This window comes from Hypanus sabinus, chromosome 7 (genome assembly GCF_030144855.1).
Source record: "Hypanus sabinus isolate sHypSab1 chromosome 7, sHypSab1.hap1, whole genome shotgun sequence".
Taxonomy (NCBI): domain Eukaryota; kingdom Metazoa; phylum Chordata; class Chondrichthyes; order Myliobatiformes; family Dasyatidae; genus Hypanus; species Hypanus sabinus.
In genome coordinates, this window is record NC_082712.1 from 172,481,253 (window position 1) to 172,502,270 (window position 21,018).

The window sequence follows — 21,018 nt, forward strand, 5'->3', positions numbered from 1 at the left end:
CGCAAGGCTCCTATACTTCCTACCTGATGGTAGTGAGAAGACAGCATGACCTGCATAGTGGAGGTTCTTGATGATGGATGCAGCTTTCTTGTGGCAATGTTCTATGTAAATGTGCTTAATGGCTGGAATGGCTTTGCCTAAGATAGACTGGGCTGTATTCACCACTTTCTGTAGACCTTTCCATTCCTGGTGGTACCATTCCATTATCAATGGTGGTAGGCTCCACTGCTAACAGTGAAGCAGGAATTAAGAGTCCAGATTCAGAGAAACTAGGATTTTTAGATCTGCAACTGCCAGCCTTTTAAAAGAGGTCTGCTTATGGCAATGGTCCCAGTTTTTTAATGTGGATCTCCCACAAGATAGTGAAAGCAGCAGCAAAGAAATGTATCCGAGAAAGTGTCTGAACTGGCAGCAACACAAGAATTGGGGCCAAAAAGTGCAGGTTGGTAAAAATGGCATATTACATATGTGCTGTACGTATTCACATTTGGTGAAAGATGTAATTAAATTGTTTTTTCAAGTTGTATACTAATGAATTTAGTAACGCTATTACCATAGCTTATTTAACAGTAATCAATTCACCATTAGGTGATTCAACCCTCCATCTGATGGTCTAGTTAAGGACATACCGGCTTTTTACTGCTAAAGAGAACTGTTTGAATTAACCTTTTGTCAGTTCTGGACAGTGAAGATTACATAGAAAGAGTCATAGAGCATGAAGTTCCCCTTGTATCCTGGCCTATATGCCTCCCTCAATTAAAGTCAAAGCAATTATTGGATCCTGACCATAAAGTTGCAGCAACATTTAGTTCTATATTCCATCAGTGTACTAGAATTCAAATTACTTTGCAAAAAAGTAATGACTTTCTCATTGAAATCATCCCAAAATCAGACATAATTGATAAGATAAAAAGCTACTAGAAGAATCACCACATTTACTGTAAATGTCAGCAGACTTTCAATCATTATCTTTATGAAAGAAAGAGGTGGAGATATTACGGCAAAAATATGTCAGTTGTAAGCACTAAGCACAAAACATAGCAGCAAACTTTGGGTCCATTGATTAAATAACACAGATTGATCCAAAAATTACACAGCTTATGGACTTTAGCAGCTGAAGGCATTGTTGTCACAAGACCCAGGGGCAAATTAGGCCATTCAGCCATCAAGCCTGCTCTGCAATTCCATCATGGCTGACTTATTATCCCTCTTAACCCCAAGCCTATGCCTTCTCCCTGTAATCTTTGACGTCCTGACTAATCAAGAAACCATCAACCTCTGCTTTAAATACACTTAAGGATTTGGCTTCTACAACCGCCTGCTGCAATGAATTCCACAGATTCACTACACTTTACCTAAAGAAATTCCTCCTCACCTCTGTTCTAAATGGACACCTCTCTCACCTCTCTAGTCTGAAGCTGTGCCCTCTGGTCCCAGACTCCCTTACATCCTCTCCACATTCACTCTATCCAGACCTTTAAATATTTGTTAGGTTTCAATAAGATCCCCCCCCCCCCCCCGACTATTCTCCTAAACTCCAGCAAGTAAAGGCCCAGAGCCATCAAACAATTCCCACACACTAACCCTTTCATTCCTGGATTCATTCTTATGAACTTCATCTGGACCCTCTTCAATGCCAACACATCCTTTCTTAGATAAGGGGCCCTGCACTGCTCACAATACTCCAACTATGACCTGACTAATGCTTTATAAAGCCTCAGCATTACATCTTCGCTCTTATATTCTAGCTCTCTCTAAATGACTGCTAACATTGCCTTTACCTTCTTTACCACAAATTCAAACTACAAATTAACTTCAGAGAATCCAGCACGAGGACTCCCAAGTCCCTTTGCACCTCAGATTTTTTAAATTTTCTCACAGCTTAGAAAATAATCTATACCTTTATTCCTTTTACCAAAGTGCATGACTATATAGTATACACTATATTCCATCAGCCACATCTTTGCCTATACATCCAATCTAAGTCCTTCTGCAGACTCCTTGCTTCCACAACATGACCTACTCCTCCATCTTTCTTCGTACTGTCGGCAAATTTGGCCACAAAGCCATCAATTTCATCATCCAAATCATTGACATACACTATGAAAAGTAACAGTCTCAACACTGACCCCTGCAGAATACAACATGTCACCTACAGCCAACCAGAAAAGGCCCCCTTTATGCCCGACTCTTTTATCTTGTTAGTCAGCTTGTTTTCTACTAATGATAGTATCTTTTCTGTAATACCATGGGCTCTTATCTTGTGAAGCACCCTCATGTGTGGCAAAGGTTTTCTGAAAATTCAAATAAACACCATCCACCTTGCCTTTTATGTCCTTGAAAGAATTTCAACAGATTTGTCAGGCAAGATTTCCCCTTAAGGAAACCATGCTGGTCTATTTTATCATGTGCTTCCAAGTACTGAAACCTCATCATTACTAATGAAGTCCAACACCTTCCTAACCACTGAGGTCAGGATAACTAGCCTATAATTTCCTCTCTTCTGCCACCTTAAAGAGTGGAGTGATATTTGCAATTTTCCAGTCCTCTGGAACCATTCAAGAAACTAGTGATTCTTGAAAGATCATAACTAACGCCTCCACAATCTCTTCAGCTACCTCTTTCAGAATCCTGGGGTGTAGTCCATCTGGTCCAGATGACTTATCCACTTTCAGACCTTTCATCTTCCTTCTCCTTAGTAATAGCAATTACACTCACTTATGCACCTGACACTCTTGAATTTCTGACATGGTGCTAGTATCATTCATAGTGAAGACTGGCAAAAAATACTTAAACTCATCCTTCGTTTCTTTCTCACCCATTAATACCTCTCCAGTGTCATTTTCCAGTCGTCTGATATCCTCTCTCTCAATGCTTTTTACTTTTTGTATATTTGAAAATATCTTTTCATATTCTCTTTTATATTATTGGCTAGACAAGGAAGTTGGGGAAAGAACACATAGAAGGAATTGAGTAGAATCAGAGGAACCAGAGAGTTGGAAAACAAGAGGAAGTTGTAGAAGTAGGAAAGGACAATGTCAGGAAGGAATTTAAATGCATAAGTCAGAACTGTTAAAAATGGGAAAAGGACCATGTGCTTCAGAGAATATTGTTCCGTCTGGAATGTAGGTAAAAGAAGTAAACCAAAAATCTTAAAAGGTGGAGGTTGGTTTTCTCCAATGTTTAAATGGAGGAAGCTGTCTCCCTTAAAAACAGGACAGGAAATAGAGAACTCAAATCAGCTGGATCCTGTTAATTGACAATGCCAACAACTAAATGAGGTAGGAATTGGAACTAAACAAAGAACTGTGGGGGACTCTGGTTGGAAATTGGGTCTCTGAGGACGATGGAAAAGAAAAACTACTCAGGAATGGCATGACAGAAATTGCAGAGGTAAAATTTTAGGATAGCCTTAACAAAGATGACCAAATAGTATACCATAAACACAACAGATTCTGCAGATGTTGGAAGTCCTGAGCAACACACACAAAATGCCAGAGGAACTCATCAGATTGGGCAGCAGCTATGGAGAGAAAGAAACAGTTGACTTTTTGGGCTGATGCCCTTCATGAGGACAGAAAGGTAGAGGATTTTAGTATACCAGTAAGTTTTGCTTTATTATTACTGTTCTACAAATTTCAAAATCCTGAGGACTATGGCAGCACATGTGTTGCTCCATCAGCTCTTAAGCATGCAACATCTAATCTCAGTGTTGCAGTAGTGAAGAACATATATGATGAAGTCCATGCAGTTTGGCACAGGGAAGAGGAAAAATAAATTGAACATTAATGCGTAAGTCTGCGAGAGTGTTTGAGCATGTCTGAGTAATCATTGTGCAATGCAATTGCTTAGTGCAGGAACCACAGTGACCTGGTAGGAGGTTGGCTCTCTGCCCAAATTAAAAATAAATTACCGAGCAAAAGCTGTAGAACTCAAGAGATCTGTGAATGAAGGAGATTGGCAGCTTTATCTGCTACAATAAGCGTTTATACTGGGAGCTGACTGGGTAGCAGACCCTTTGTCAATCATTCATACTTGTCTATGGGTAGCTAAAAAACTGGCATAGATTAGAAAAGCTTGGGTACGTGCCTAATGATGCAGCAAATTAAAACCACTAAGAGTAGTAAGTCCACTCAGCAACTTGGAAAGGCAAGTTTAAAAATCGTGCATTTTCATAGCAGGATTTATGATCTCAGGGCATTGCTATGAGTTTGGCGGGCAATTAAATGCTATTCTTAAATGTAGTCATCATTGTAATAGAAGAATTATGGCAACTAATCTGCACACAGGAAGATTCCACAAACTCCTTCCCCTTCCATAGCCTTCTGTCCTCTCCTATCAGAGTCCCCTTTCTCCAGCCCTTTATCTCTTTTACCAATCAACTTCCCAGCTTTTTACTTCTCCACGCCCTCTCTCTCTCTCAATTTCACCTATCACTTAGTACTTCTTCCTCCCCTCCCCCTACCTTCTTACTCTGACTTATCTCTTTTTCCCCCCAGTCCTGATGAAGGGTCTCACCCCAAAATGTCAACTGTTTACTTACTCTTTTCTACTGATGCCCCCTGGCCAGCTGAGTTCCTCCCAGCATTTTAAGTGTATTACTTTGATTTCCAGTATCTGCAAATTTTCTCTTGTCTGTGATTTGACTTACTAAACATTACATTTGGGTGATGTTGAATGAAGGTTAATTATTTGACATAATTATAACAGGAGCCATGGAATCCAAGCAAGAGGATGGAAAAATTTATTGTTGTATCTGAATGACAATAGTGCTGATAATGCAGCACTACCTCAGGACTGCCAGCTAGATTTTGCACTGAAACCACTGTCAGTGCTTGACATCATGATATGCTATTTTATATACTAAGAGATTCAAAATCTAGGCTGATGAGAGCTACATTACATCAGGACAGACTGTGTGGAAGAAGACAACCTATACAAAGAGGTTGGAATGAGTGGTGAGATGGGCTAGATGATGATAAGTGGAAACAGGTGAGCTGGGGCATGAGGGACAGATGTTGCCAGGTTGTGGGGTGGAATAGAAAGGGGGTACGATAGACAGAGGCTGGAGGTGAACAAAGGAACCAATAAGGGAAGGATGATTGACAGATGGATCTAGGTGGGGCAAGATGGGTAGGGTAGGCTAAAGGAGAAGCTATCCTTTATGTGTGCAATGGGCAGACAAAACCAAGTGGGGAAGGGTAACAGATCCAGGTAATTGGCTGTGAGGAATGACAAAGGACAGAGCAACAAGGTTGACTTATAGGAATGGGAAGGGAACATAAAGAGGTGTGGGGAAATATCAACCAACCTTTTGCTTTCAGAGATGTTGTGCAACCCACTTAGTTCCTCCAACCATTGGTGTTTTTGCTCTGGATTTCAGCATCTACATCATCTTGTGTTTCAGGTTGGTATATATCGAGAAGGGGAATCTGTACTTTGTGATGCTTTCTTACCGTTCTTGGCAATGTGTTGCAGATATGGGAGGTGTATCAGAACATCCTAAGCAAGTAACTCCTGTTCATTTTGTTAATAGTAAATATTGCAGTTACTCTACACTAGCTGTGGAGCACATAAAGTTTGGGCTGCTGGATTAGATATCAAGTAGACTGCTTTGTTCTGGATTTTGCTGAGCTACTTGAGTGCGGATAGAACATCCAGGCAAGTGTAGGTTGTGTTCTAAAGCTCCTGACTCCTGCGTGACAGATGATGAAAAGGCTTTGGATGCCAGGAGAGTCACTTGCCACAGGATCCCAATCTCTGAATTGTCTCAGTCACAATCTTTTTATGGCTGGTCCAGTTGAGTTTCTGGTCAGTGAAGGCCCCATGAGTACTGACAGCAGGAGCTTGGTGATGGTAATTAAATACCCAGGATAGATGGTCAGACATACTGTAACTTTATAATTAGTCAGTCACTGTCTGGTACTTGCGATGTGAATGTATTTGCTACTTATCGGTTCAGGCCAAATATTGCCCAATTGCAGGTGTGAAACTGCGCTCATTTGCTGAATGGATGCAAATAGAATTGAATAATTGGCAATTCTCAGACAGCAATCTGACTTCTGACCTTATGAGGAAGGAAGTTAATTGATGCAGTAGCTGTTGTATCTTGGATACTGCCCTAAGGAACTCCTCCATCCAGGGCTGAGATGCTTGACCTATAACAGTCATAATCACCTTCCCTTATGCTATGTATTATTCTAACCACTGGAGTTCTTTTACCTTAATGTCTAGTAACTTCAGCTTTACCAGTATTCCTTGATGACATATGCTGTCTTGATGTCAAGGATGTTACTCAAACTCCACCCACAGAATCTAGCTCTTTAGAGTATTGTGCAAAAGTCTTAGACTCATACAGTATATATAGCTAGTGTGCCTACGACTTTGCACAGCACTGCAGTAGTTTTATGTATTGCACTGTATTGCTGCAAAAAAAAAATTAATTGCATGTGCGAGTGATGATAAACCTGATTCTGATATAGGTCTCTAATGGGGACTGAGAGCGGGAAGGGGGCAGAGAGAGGGAAAAGGTGAGGAAATGGAAAACACCAGAGAGACATTCTGTAATGATCATTAAACCAATTGTATGGAAATGAAATGACTTTGTTTGGTGTCTCAGGTCTGGGTGTGACTGCACCCATTACATGCCCCACCCCAGTACTCCTCTGCCACCTGTCCCACACCCCTCCCGCAGTCCTCCACCCTCATCATTTCCACCATCCTTTCCTCCCACCACAATTACAAACGTACTCTCCACTCCACACTGACAAATAAAGTACTGTGCAAAAGTCTTAGGCACCCTAGCTAGATATATGTGCCTAAGATTTTTTGCACAGTACTGTATGTTTATATCAAAACTGCAATGAGAGGTCCTGCTGAAATTCAAACTGGGCGTGGGTGAGCTTGTTATTAGCGACTAATGGCTGCTTAATAACACTGTCAAAGACTATCAACTAAGTGATGAAAGGTAAGGATGACTGGGTGGCAATTAGCCAGACTGAATTTTTCTGCTTTTTGTTAACAGGGGGTACCTGGGCAATTTTCCACATTGTCAGGTGGATGCCAGCTTTACAACTCAAATAGAATAACTAGGCTCAAAGCACTGCTGTTTTTGGATCACGTGCCTTCAGTATCACAGCCGAGATGCTACCTGGTCACATAGTTTTTGCTGGATCCACTCTCTCAGCCATTTCTCAATATCACGTGGAATGAACCAAATTGGCTGACTACACACACAAAATGCTGGTGGAACACAGCAGGCCAGGCAGCAGCTATAGGGAGAAGCGCTGTCGACGTTTCAGGCCGAGACCCTTCATCAAATTGGCTGACTACTGGTTTTATAGATAGTGCAGATTAGATTAGGTAGCAGATTAGAGGAAGAAGCAGAAATAGACAGATCATCCACTCTGTACTTCAAGCTGAACATGGTTGAAAATGTTTGTCTTTGGTATTCAGTGTTGAGCCCTGTTTTGTGAAGTTTGGGGGCATTCTTGGAATTCCTTTTCTCATTTTTTGTTTAATTGTTCATTGAAAATCCGAACTGGATGCAACACGCACCAAATGCAGGAGGAACTCCAGATGTGCTGAAAAGTCTTGATCTGAAACCTCGACCGTTTACCTCCCTAAACAGATGCTGCCTTCCACCAGCATTTTGTGTGCTTTGCTCAAGATTTCCAGCATCTGCACTATCTCCAGTGTTTAGGACTATTTGCAGCAGGACTGCTATAACTTTGCTTCAATCATTTGGTTGCAAGACCAGTTAGCTATCTATTACATGCTGTTTTTACTACTTGGCATAAATTAATCCTATAGTGAAATTTTGCCAGGATGCCACCTTACTTTTAGGTGTACCAGGTGCTGCTTCCAACATGCATTTCTGTTGACTAGTTCAGCATTTTCAGTTTTCATTTCAAATTACTTGGGTCATTGCACATCAGGACACTGTTGCACTATTTTCTCTCCTCCCCATGTACTAGTAATTTTATTCTATATACTATTTATCCACTTCTGTTTTGAGCACCAGAATTGAATTGGCCACCTGACTCTCTGTGGCAGTGCACTCCAGAATCTGGCCATAGACTGCCAAAAAATGTTTTCCTCACATCACTCTTTTTTTTCCCACCAATCACCATCCTATGTCCTTTCATTCTTGGCCCTTTGACAATAGGAACAGCTTTCTTGTCGACTACCTACTTCATGAGATTCAATTCCTTTACCAGATCTTCTCTCAAACCTGGGGAGAATAACCTCAGCTTCTCCAGTCTATCGAGATAAGTAAAAGATCCTCATTCCTGTAATCAAACTGGTAAATCTCTTCCATGTACTTAAGCCTTCATATCTTTCCTACAGTGTGGTAGTGGACAGTGCTCAAGTTATCGACTAACCACAGTCTAAACGGGTATAAGAACAGGAGAGCTTCCTTGTGATTGTACCTTCTGTACTTGTTGCAAACAGAGTGTAGAATCCTATAAAGTTTCCTTTAACCTAATCTGCCATGTTCAGAATAGTACCGTTTTGTGCCTGTTAATCTTCCAGGTGGAACACAACACCTCTTTCATTTTTTTTAAATGTTAGATGCCATGACAGCTGCTCATTTTAACAGCCTGTTTTGATCCTTCAAATTTGTTACTGTATTCCTCACAGATCATCTCACCTATGTTGATATACTTTAATATACTACTTGCAACAAGTTTTATGTTGTGAGATGAGTTTTGCTTGTGCATCAAAGTCAAAAGCACCAGACTCTTCCAGCATCAGAATTCGTATTGGGCATTGTAAAAAGCCTAGTTAGAATCAGACTCCAAACTATCATCTTCAAGTTCTGAACTTGTCATCTCTTTGGCTGTAATTTAGCTTCTATTTTTATAACATATGCTGCATATTTGATCGGTGTCTGCTTATGAAACTGAAATCACCAATATTCTGAATTTAAATTTAAATATTCATAGTATTAGTTCCATTGCCTGCTTCGTTTGAAAAACTTGTGAAAAAATTGTCATCTGGCATTCTCATACAAATCAAATCTCACAGTTTTTTATCTGTACAGAAATATCTCTTTTCCTTTGAGATCAATCCCTGTGTTGACATACACTTTCAAACAATGCAAGGTGCCATTTCTAAAGTGACAATGAGCATTCAGACATATGAATTAAAAGCTGGGTTAATAATGAAATCTAGGTATGTTTTCACTGTACATTTTCAGTGATTGCATTCAATTTCTAGTAAGAGAAGAAATTAAAGGAGGAAGCTGGATTTTTTCTTCCAACTCATAATGGCCAGTAGAATAATAACAAGACAATGAGGTTTAAAAAAGGGGAAAAATGAGGCAGAAGCAGGTATCAGAAAAGTCAAAATTAATTAGCTACCAGGTAACAGAAATTCAGTGGGGAAAAAAGTGATCAAAGTCAAATTTATTGTCATATGCACAATTAGACGAATGCACAGGTGCAATGAAAAACTTACTGGCAGCAGCATCACAGGCACAGAGCATCATTTTGTCAAATTTATAAAAAACACAAATTAAGCATAAATCATACATGAATTTTACAATAAAGAACAAAATTAGAGTAGAAAAAAAACAAAGCCCATATTATTGCAACGTGATCAAAGTAGTCAGAGTGCTAAGTTGTAGTGATTAGGGTTTTGCCAGTTAGTTTCAGATGAAATTATGGAGAGAATCCATTACTCTGCTGCCTCTTGCCTTTCTTGCGCCTTCAAGCTGCAAACCAAATGATGTTGCTAAGATAACTCAACTGAGAAATTGCTAGACATATACAAAGAACTGTATAGCGCAGTACAGGTCCTTCAGCCCACAATGTTGTGCAGAACTTATTCTAAGAACAATCAAACTCCTCTCTCCCACATAGCCATCTATTTTTCTTTCTTTCTTTCATGTGCAAATCTAAGTATCTTTTAAATATCTCTAGGGTATCTTCTGGTTTAAGATGGTGCCGGTGAACCTCAGACTTCTGTCTGGTGGCTAACGATGATGTTAAATATATCATCAATGATTCATATCCATTCTCCATTCTTTCAAAAGGATGTGATCAAACTCATTGCCCTGAAATACAGACAACTATCCAAAATGGTGAACATGGAAGTAGCACACCTCCACGCTTTATTCAAATAATTAATATGCATAAAGGTTGTGAAAAGCTGGGACAATAGCACTATGTCACTCACTAGTCACAATTAACACCATCAAAGTATACTGAGGCAGATTTTGTAGTCACTGACAGGCCAGTGAGATTCTCCATGGTGTAGCCTCACTGACCTTTAAAAAAAATCCACAGTAATGAACCAAAAAGATTGCTGATTGTTTTAAAATTTTAAGTTATTAATTTAAAGATACTCAATCTAAAAATCTTTTCTAAAATACCATATACTAACTTCAAGATCTTTGCTGTCATTTCCTTCCATTATAATCAATGACACCCTTCGATGTGCCACAATTTATTGGGAGTATACATTGGAAGTGTCAGCAAAGGTACTCTCTCCTTCTCTGAGATCCATAATGAAGTTGGTCTTAGACTGAAGTGATTTTCGTACCTGTTTAGTTGTGAAAATCCGAATGGCTTTCAGTTTGGAGCAATAATTACATCAAACAATGCTCTGAAAAATCCAGACTATAACTTAGCCATTTAATTAAGATACTGATTGAGTGTCTTAGCTATGAAATGTTGCAGTCAACTATATAATGGTAATCATCAAATAATTGGAATGCAGGGACTTTGTGACATTTAAAGTAGAATAAGTATTAATTAGAAAAAATAGAATAAGCTGATTGATGATATTAGAACTGTGGATGCATTAGGGCTAGGATTAGTCTGCATGGATTTTATTAAGCTATATGGGAGACTGGGCTACATGCGATCCACTATGATTAGGATATTTAAATTCAAAATGGGCTTTGAAGACAGAGTGCAGTGGTCAATGGGATTTATTCTGACTAAAAGTTTGACTTGTGGAGGGCTATTTCAAGGGCAAAGTGACAATTCCAAGTGAGATTGGAGGATGCACAACAACTCTGGCAGGGTTTGCAAGCTATTACTTCCTCAAAGTGAAATCCAATAGCATGATCAGCAGTGATGCTTCGCTACCAGATGAGCTCAATGTCTTCTATTTCCCTTTCTAGTTTAAAAGGGAAACTATAACTACAGCTGTGAAGATCCTAGCTGCTCCTGGTGACCTTGTGATCTCTATGTCGGAGGCCAATATTAGGCTGTTTTAAGGAGGGTGAACCCTTGCAAGGTGCCAGGCTCTGATTGAGTAGCAGGTAAGGCTCTGAAAACTTGTGGCAACCAGCTGGTGGGAGTATTCCAGAACATTTTCAACCTCTCACTACTACGGTTGGAAGTTCACACCTGCTTCAAAAAGGCAACAATTATACTAGTTCCTAAGAAGGGTAGTACGAGCTGCCTTAATGACTATTGCCCAGTAGCATTCACATCTACGGTGATGAAATTCTTGAGAGGTTGGTCATGGCTAGAATGAACTCCTGCCTTATCAAGGACCTGAACGCACTGCAATTTGCCTATCACAATAGGTCTATGGCAGGTGCAATCTCAATGGCTCCACACACAGCCTTAGATCACCTGGACAATATAAACACCTATGTCAGGATGCTGTTCGTTGACCATAGCTCAGTGTTTAACACCATCATACCCACAATCCTGATTGATAAGTAACAGAACCTAGGCCTCTGAATCTCTCTCTGCGATTGGATCCTCAATTTCCTAACTGGAAGACCACAAACTGTGCGGATTAGTGATAATATCTTCTCCTCGCTGACTATCAACACTGGCCCAACTTAGCGGTGTGTGCGTAGCCCATTGCTCTACTCTCTCTATACCCATCTATGTGGCTAGATATAACTCAAATACCATCTATAAATTTGCTGATGATACACCCATTATTGGTAGAATCTCAATTGGAGATGAGAGGGCATACAGGAGTGAGATACCAGTTAGTTGGATGGTGTCACAGCAAGAATCTTGCACTCAATGTCAGTAAGATGAAAGAGTTAATTGCAGACTTCCAGAAGGGTAAATTGAGGGAACACAAACAAATCCTCATAGAGGGATCAGAAATGGAGAGAATGAGCACTTTCAAGTTCCTAGGTTTCAAGATCTCTGTGGATCTAACCTGGTCCCAACATATCGATGCAGCTATAAAGAAGGCAAGACAGTGACTATATTTCTTTTGGAGTTTGAAGAGATTTGTTTGTCAAATAAAACACTCAAAAACTTCAATCGATGTACCATGGAGTTTATTCTGACAGGCTGTATCACTGTCCTGCATGTGGTGGGGTTACTGCACAGGATGAAAGAAGCTACAGAAAGTCGTAAGATTAGTCAGCTCCATCTTGGGTACTAGTTTCTGTAGTACCCAAGACATCTTCAAGCAGCAGTGCCTCATGAAGGCGACATCCATTATTAAGGAACCCCATCACCTAGGGCAGTGATCCCCAACCACAGGGCCGCAAAGCATGTGCTACTGGGCCACAAGGAAATGATATGATTTGGCGGTATGAAGCGATATGAGCACTGCAGCTGACTCATATTGTGTGTGTGTGTGTGTGTGTGTGTGTGTGTGTGTATATATATCTATCTATCTATATACACACACACACACACACACACACACACACACTTACTGTAACTGATTGATATATATTTTTTTCCTTTCTATATTGTCATGTATTGTACTGTTGCTAAGTTAACAAATTTCATGACATGTGCTGGTGATAATAAACCTGATTCTGAATATATTAACATCCTCTCTAATTTCTGTGCTTCATGAGGGTCAACCCCAGCTTTTCAAGTTTAAACTTGATGATAAAATTTCTAATTCAAGAATTTGGAAAGTAAGTTCTTTTATCTTTAATTCTTTACTCTAATTGTACTTGTTCAAAGCGCCTGAAGATGACAGATTTAAAGCAGTAATTGGAGGGGAGAGTGGTAGTAATTCTGATTATAATGTTATTACACAAGTCGATTCGATACAGGATAATGGATACTTAGGAATGTATGACAGAACTGTAATTTTTATTTTGATCGGTGATGGCATTAAAATTTCTGAGTTTTCTTTAAGTTTCAGCCTGCTGTCTCACTTATCCTTTCAATTCTACAACAATCATTTTACCTGCAGTTATGAATGTAAGAACATGCACTATATTAACTAGCATACCATAAGCTTTTAGTATAGCAAAGGCGGCATATAATTATGACTTTTCCTAAAATAATTAACAAAAAGTTGGTGAAACAGACACATCATATAGTGAAAATGTAACTTTCAATGCAATGTGTGGTTTGGCTGGATCCAAAGAATTAAGGTACTAATTAATTTAAACACAAATCTTTTAAGATATGTGGGCTGGAAGGTTAATTACAACATAGAACAGTATAGCACAGTACAGGCCCTTTAGTCCATAAAGTTGTGCTGACCTTTCAACCTTCTCTAAGATCACTTTAACCCTTCTCTCCCACATAGCCTCCCATTTTTCCTCCACTCCTATCTGAGAATCTCTTAAATGTCCTATCTATTTGCCTTTACCACCACCCCTGGCAGCTTGCTCCATGCACCCCTCCACTCTATGTAAAGAGGCCCTATACTTTCTTCCAAATATCATAAAGTTATGCCTCCTTGTATTAGCTATTTCTGTTCTGGGGAAAAAAATACCTGGCTATCTATTTGATCTACACAGTTTATCATGTTAAATACCTCTATCAAGTCACCTTTCATTCTCTTTCACTACAAAGAGAAAAGTCACTTTACCTTTCCTCATAAGACACACTCTATAAACAAGGCAGCATCCAGGTAAATCTTTTCACTCTCCCTAAAGCTTCCCCATCCTTCCAATAATGAAGTGACCAGAAATGAACACAAAAAAATTAGCAAATGTAAATTGCTCCTGGTGCACAGCAGTTTTCAAATTTGGGAGTATATTAAAAGTGGGAAGAATAAAAATAACATTAATGCAAGATTAGTACAGGTGAATAGTTAATGGTTGCATGGACCTGGTGGGCCAAAGAATGTTTCTATGTAAAAATAAGGGACTTAGGAGTCCTTGGGAGAGGTGACATAGGGTCGGAAGCTGTTGAATCATTGTGGATAGAGCATAGGTACTGCAAGGGTAAAAAGACCCTAATGGGCGTTGTATTCAGACCTCCAAACAGTAGTAAGGATATAGTTTACAATTACAACTGGAGATAGACAATGCATGCCAAAAGGGCAATTTCAATAGTCATGGGGGATTTCAATGTGCAGATAGATTGGGAAAATCAGGTGGGTGCTGGATTCCAGGAGAGGGAATTTCTAGAGTGCCTACGAGATGGTTTTTAAGAGCAGCTCATGATTGAACCCACTAGGGGGATCAGCTATTCTGGATTGGGTGTTGTGCAATGAATTGGGATTGATTAGAGAGCTTAAGGTATACACACCCTCAGGGACAAGTGATCATAATATGATGGAATTTACCCTGAAATTTGAGAAGGAGAAGCTAAAGTTGGATTTCAGTATTACAGTAAAGTACAGGGAATTACAGAGACATAATAGAGGAGCTGGACAGAACTGATTGGAAAAGAACACTGGCAGGGATGACAGCAGAGTAGCAATGGCTGGAATTTCTGGAAACAATTCAGAAGGCACAGGATATATACATTCCAAAGAGGAAGAAATATTCTAAAGGCAAGATGAGACAAATGTGGCTAACGAAAGAAGTCAAAGCCAACATAAACGCCAAAGAGAAGATATCAGAATCAGGTGAAATTTGTTAACTTAGCAGTAGCAGCAGTTCAATGTAATATATAACCTAGCAGAGAAAAACAAATAATAATAATAAAATCAAAAAATAATAATAAATAAACAAGTAAATCAATTACGTATATTGACTAGATTAAAAAACATGCAAAAACAGCAATACTGCATATTAAAAAGTGAGGTAAGTAATAGAGCAAAAATTTGTGAGAAGTTAGAGGATTGGGAAGCTTTAAAAAAACCAGCAGAAGGGAAATAATAGTCGTTAAGAAAACAAAGATGAAATACGAAAGTAAGCTAACCAGTAATATTAACATAACATAAAATTAACATAAACAGTAAAAGAGAGGCGAGAGTAGATATCGGACTGCTGGAAAACAATGCTGGAGAAGTAGTAATAGGAGAACAACGAAACGGTAGATGAACTGAATAAATATTTTGCACTACTCTTCACTGTAGAAGACTCTAGCAGTATGGTGGAAGTTTCCAGGTGTCAAGGATCATGAAGTATGTGATATTACCATAACTAGAGAGAAGGTTCTTGGGGAACTGACAAGTCTGAAGGTAGATAAGTCACCTGGACCAGGTGGTGTGCACCCCGGAGTTTTGAAAGTCACTGAAGAGATTGTAGAGGCATTAGTAATGGTCTTTCAAGAATCCACTAGATTTTGGAATGCTTCCAGAAGACTGGAAAATTGCAAATGTCACTTCCCCCTTCAAGAATGGAGAGTGGCAAAAGAAAGGAAACTATAAGCCAGTTAGTCTGACCTCAGTGGTTGGGAAGAAGTTGGAGTCGATGATTAAGGATGAGGTCTCAGGGTATTTGGAGGCACATGATAAAATAGGCAGTAGCGAGCATGATTTTCTCTAGGGAAAATCTTGCCTGAGAAAACTGATGGAATTCTTTGAAGCAACAAGCAGGATAGATAAAGGAGAATCAGTTGATATTGTGTACTTTGATTTTCAGAAGGCTTTTGACAAGGCGTCACACATGAGGCTGCTTAACAAGACATAAGCCCATGGTATTACAAGAAAGATTCTAGCATGAATAAAGCAGTGGCTGATTGGCAGGAGGCAAAGAGTGGGAATAAACAAAGCCTTTTCTGGTTGGCTGCCGATGACTAGTTGGTGTTCCTTGGGTCTTTGTTAGGACTGATTCTTTTTTACATTGTATGTCAATAATTTGGATGATGGAATTGATGGCTTTGTTGCCAAGTTTGCAAATGATATGAAGGTGGGTGGAGGGGCAGGTTGTTTTCAGGAAATACAGCGGCTCAGGAGGACTTAGACAGACTAGGAGAATGAGCAAAGAAATGGCAGATGGAATACAGTGTCAGGAAGTGTATGGTCATGCACTTTGGTAGAAGAAGTGAAAGGGTCAACAATTGCCTAAATAGAGAGAAAATACAGAAAATTGAGGTGCAAAGGGACTTGGGAGTCCTTGTGCAGGATTTCGTAAAGGTTAATTTGCAGGTTGTGTCTGTGGTGAGGAAGGCAAATGCAATGTTAGCATTCATTTCAAGAGGACTAGAATATAAAAGGAAGGATGTAATGTTGAGACTTTAAAAAGGACTGGAGAGGCCTCACTTGGAGTATTGTGAGAAGGTTAGGGTCCATTATCTTGGAAAAGATGTACTGAAACTGGAGCGGATTTAAAGGAGGTTCACAAAAATGATTCCAGGATTGAATGGCTTGTCATTTGAAGAGCATTTGACGGCTCTGGGCCTCGATTCACTAGAATTCAGAAGAATGAGGGGTGACCTCATTGAAACCTATTAAATGCTGAAAGGCCTCAATAGAGTGGATGTGGAGGATGTTTCCTATGATGAGAGAGTCTCAGAGGAACCAGCCTCAAGACAGAGGGACATCCTTTTAGAACAGAGATGAAGAAGAATTTCTTTAGCCAGCGAGTGGTGAATCTGTGGAATTCTTTGCCACAGGTAGTTTTGGAGGCTACGTCTTTATGTATGTTTGACAGATTCTTGATTGGTTATGGAGAGAAAGCAGGAGATTGCAGCTGAGGAGAAAATTGGTTCAGCCATGATGAAACTCGATAGGCCAAACGGCCTAATTCTGCTCCTATATCTTATGGTTTTATGGTCTTATGCAGGATTCCGTATTGATTAACTTGCAGGTTGAGTCAGCAGTAAGTAAGGCAAGTGCAATGTTAGTGTTCATTTCAAGAGGACTAAAATGCAAAAGCAAGAGTATAATGCTGAGGCTTTATAAGGCATTTGTCAGACTATATTGGGTATATTGTGAGCAGTTTTGGGACCCTTAACCAAGAAAAGGAACGCTGGCATTGCCTATAATCCAGACAAGGCTCACAAGAATTATCCCTGAAATGAAAGGGTTAACATATGAGAAACTTGAGAGTGGGGAAGTCCAAAATCTGAGTGCACAGCCTCAGAACTGAGGGACTTTCATTTCGGACAGAGATGAAGAAAAATTCCTTTAGCTAGAGAGTGGTGAATCTGGGGAATGTAATGCCACAGACAGCTGTGCAGGTTAAGTCATTGGGTATATTTAAGGTGGTGGTTGATTTGCTCATGATTATTCAGGGCATTAAAGATTACAGGGAGAAGGCAGCAGAATGTGTGGAATGATGAAATGGTGGAGCAGACTTGATGGGCCAAAGTGGCCTAATTCTGCACCTACATCCTATAGTATTCTTCCATGACTTGATAAATTAGAAAATGACCATATGTCGCAAAACTCAATTCTCAAAATCCTACCTAGTTTTTAAAATGCAGAAATTTTGGATTAATTCTGGAATTAAGTATGTTGAAATCCCTACAGGCATCTTCAGTGTTGAAGCAAGCTAACTTTTATAACACTGAAATTCATTATTACTTTATTTAATTAACTTGTTAATGCATTTGGAAGGTTGAACACAATAATTCCTGCATAGAAACTAACTTGACAGATATTGGAATTGATTAAAGAGGAAGTTTACTCACATATGTCTAACCATTCATGAAAAGGTAAGCACTGTTTTTGCTCTGACCTTCTGCATTGCACCTGTGCTTGCAACACAACAGAATACCAACATACAGGAATTGTGAAACATGAGGTGTGGTAGAGACTATTTATAATTAATGTTATAGCAATTCAGAGAGACTCAAAGCCTGGGGCATAATAAAACTTCAACAAACTTGTGGGCAATAACAGCAATCAACTTGTTTTATTTTGCAAAATTTGTCGTTCATTCTCAACCTTAAAGGTTTTCAACAGTACTGATCCAACTTTTAATCCTGATTATTCAGTGACGTGAAAAGCATAATCATTTGCATGATTTACTCCCTATTGCACCTTTCTTTTCCACTTATTGTGACAGAACTAGATCTACCTGCTGGTGATCAGCGCACTCTGAAGAAATTACAAAGAAATTTGAGTCACAGTTCCTGTGGTTTGTGAAGATTTAACTAACCTCTTCTCAGAATTTGTCCTCAGTTGTATGAAGCTAATCAAATGGAGGACCAAATGAATTTACATCCCAATACATGAGGATGTATCATCCCAGCAATATTGAACTCTTGGGGGGAAAAAAAATCAGTAAACTCTAAATCAACATTAGAGATGAATTTTGAAAGAGAATTCCAATATCTCTGTGCAATTCTATTTTATGAAACTTGGTTGCACATTGAAGATATGAGACAATTTTCTCATATATGAACTGAACATCTGTTAAATCTGAATGATTTTGTTCATACAGTGCAAACAATTTTACATGCCAGTGATGCAACATTTCACTACAGTAGAATTAAAAACAGCAATGCAGTGAATAATCACTTAAAGCAATGGGCTGATCTACCAGGCGTGTTTCCAAACACATTCAAAATCACGTCCAGTCATCCATAGAATAAATGTGTTATCAAAGCATCAAAAGTCGACAATTGACATCCATGTGGAAAGGAGACTTTGGTGTCTGTGGGTTGTGGATAATCCACATGCATAAAGGAATTTTCAGCAGACAATGTCAACCGGAAAACAGCTTACACTTTTTTCCCCCCAAACTGTCTAATTTTTTTCTTACAAATATCTAAAGTGTGTTTTATTTTCCATCCAAGTAGCTGCACTCATAATCTTACTTGACAATTTTGATGTTTAATACAAAACAAATTAAAAGAAAAAAATAACAAAAAATCTATCAAACTGATTAACAAAAATATTTGGGAAATTAGTGGCAATTATTTGATCATCTTAGAATTGATCCTCCTGCTGTTTTCAGCGGCTGAAGCTACTGCTTTACATTTTAGGTAGTTCAAGAAAATTTCTGTGCGGCACAGCAAACTGACCTATTGTAAATGCATCACAAACACAAGAAAATCTGTGAATGCTGGAAATTGAGAGCAACACACACAAAATGCTATAGGAATCCAACAAGCCAGGCAGCATCTATGTTAAAGGATAAACAATCGACATTTCAGGTCCTGATGAAGGGTCTCGGCTCGAAATGTTGACTGTTTAATTTTTTCCAGCATTTTTCTATGTATTGTAAATGTACCACTGAATTGGGAATGGAAATGACAGGAGAAACTTTTCAACTATAGTATAAGGCAAAATAGTATTTATATATAAAGGTTCTCTGAAATGTAGGAAAAATTTAAGTAATTTATTTTGTATAATATTAAGATGAATAAATGTTCTTTTTAAAAATGAAGTCAATACACTCTGGAGATACTCAACACAAGGAGCATCTGTGGAAAGTGAAAACTCTGTTAATGCTTCAGATCGGTGATCTTTTCTCAGAACTAGAAAAGACAGACAGCAAGCTTGTCAGTAATTGCAGAGAATGTGGGTTGTACAAATGAAATGTCAGTATCAGAGGGGAGATCCAGAGAACCCAGATGACACCAATGTTAACAGTGTGGTACAAGAGAGGGAGTGAATACTTGTTAATCATACCTGAGGTAATGTAAATAGATGAAGATCAATGAAGGCATAAAAAACAATGCTGTAACTCTCGGATGCTGAACAAAACATTTGCTGAAAATCAGAAATAAAAAGAATTCTGAACTGCTTAGATTTCATCTACAGAAATGTAAAGGAGACACCAGACATGTATCCAAAAGAAAAATTTGAAAAAAAATGAATATGGTAGCTTACTCAGGACCGTGACCCACCAAAAGCCAACTTCAGTTTAATATCAACACTGGCAGCCTAGTCCGCATCTGCTTTGGCATTCTGTCGTGGGCACCATAGTAGTGTAGCAGTTAGTGTGATGGTCCAAAGACTACTGGTTAGTAGGGTGATTGGCCATTGTAAAATGTCCTGTGATTGGGCTGGTGTTAAAATAGTTGGGTTGCTGGGCGGTATGGCTCATTGAGTCGAAAGGGCCTGTTTGGTGCTGTATCTCAATAAAAAAAAATACTCTCTCACCTTAACCTTCTCATTCTTGCTTCTTACGTAAAGACTTTCTGATACATTTGGCTACATAATATCTGGTGTCTACATGGCCAAGGATCTAACTTTTGTTTGTTTATATTTTATAACTCAAACATTTTATAAGGGCAAATTGTTGTTTGTTATAAAACTTAACATAGGAACAGCTCCACAATATTGTAGTTGCAGATGGACAAGTGCACAGATGCGTTGATCGTTGATCTGGAGATGATAAGTTACAATCCCACTACAGTGGATAAGAAATTCTGAAGGAAGAAAATCATATCTCATTTGCTTTATATCTGACTTCAGTAGTTGACTTGGAGAAGAAAACCAGTGGTCTGAGACAATCCTCATCAGAGGATCAGCAACTTTAGAATCCTAAGTATTATTATTTCGGAGAACCTGCCCTGGGCCCAACATAGAAGTGCAAGTACGCAGACAACTGAAACTTTGACAAACTTCTATAGATGTGAAGTAGAGAGTATATTGAATGGCTGCATGACAGCCTGGTATGCAACCATCAATGCCCTTGAATGAAAAATCGTACAAAAAGTAGTGAATACAACCTAGTCCATTACAGGTGAAGCCCTCCCCACCACTGAGCACATCTACATGGAGCGTAGTCGCAGGAAAGCAGCATCCATCAACAGCGATCCCTTCCACCCAGTACTTGCTGTCTTCTTGCTCCTGCCATCAGGAATAAGGTATAAGAACCACCAAGTTCAGGAACAGTTACTACCTGCTTGAGCCAAAGGGGATAACTTCACTCGCCCATCAATGAAATGTTCCCACATCCAATGGACGCACTTCCAAGGACTCTTCATCTCATGTTCTTGATATTTATTGCTTATTTGTTTATTATTATTTCATCTT

The 21,018-nt window shown here is 39.1% G+C and overlaps 1 protein-coding gene across 2 annotated transcripts in view; it reads right to left on the minus strand.

Moving 5' to 3' along the window:
- elp4 (elongator acetyltransferase complex subunit 4) overlaps positions 1–21,018 on the minus strand; it is a 222,454-nt gene that overhangs the window by 196,483 nt on the left and 4,953 nt on the right. The gene's annotated exons all lie outside the window — the stretch shown is intronic.